This window comes from Pithys albifrons, chromosome 2 (genome assembly GCF_047495875.1).
Source record: "Pithys albifrons albifrons isolate INPA30051 chromosome 2, PitAlb_v1, whole genome shotgun sequence".
Classification (NCBI taxonomy): Eukaryota; Metazoa; Chordata; class Aves; order Passeriformes; family Thamnophilidae; genus Pithys; species Pithys albifrons.
The window spans coordinates 117,609,245-117,610,093 of record NC_092459.1 but is presented as its reverse complement, the minus strand read 5'-3'; positions in this window follow the sequence as shown (position 1 = coordinate 117,610,093).

Sequence of the window (849 nt, the reverse complement as noted above, 5' to 3'; positions counted from 1 at the left end):
CTTGCTGCCTGGTTCGTGTGTGACACCTTCCACCAGCACCCTGGGCATCCTGAAGGCAGAAACTGACACTGAAAACAGGCACAGTCACAACTGAAGCTTCAAGTGAGGACTCCAGCTGCTACCAAGAAGGAAAAGGTGAAGCCAACACTTCTGCTCAGGAGCCACAGCAACACTCATGGTTTTCCTACTGCTCTTTGTCCAAACACCAGCATTACCTCCTTGTTCCACTGCTGGGAATTGTGTTTTCACTGTACCTTACCCCTCTTCAACTGCTGTTTCTTCTGCCAGCCCGGGCTGCTTCCCAGGACATTCTATTTCTTCATTTCTTTCTATTTAACACTGCAGGGTCCATATAATTATTTGCTGAACATCCTTCCTGCCATCAGGTCCAGTTCCCCCCAGAGGAGATTTGGGAAGTTGTGGCTCTGCTGGCACTAGACATTCCCTGAATTAAGTTGTGGGGATCAGGCAGGTCTGACAGCAGGCTCTGAAGGAGATGGACATTACACCTTTAAAGGAGGTAGAACAAGTTTGTAGTGGCCAACACCCAGAGCCACGAATGTCTGGGTGTAGCAACAGCATGTGTTGGTGTGTTGGTCACTTTCCTGTGCCCACCACGTTTCCTCTTTTCTGCAGCCCTTGTGCAAGGCACAGGAATTGTGGGCTGTGGGGCGGAAATGTGCCAGTCTGTGCCATGTGACTGGCCAAATGCTGCCCAAAATACCCCCTGAACTGCTGGACTGTTGCAATAGAGCCCCTTCAGTGTCTCATCAAACCCAAACAGCAGCATGATTTGGCATTTGGAGTGACAGTCACCCTTCTTGCTCATATCAAGGTGTCAGAGGGAAC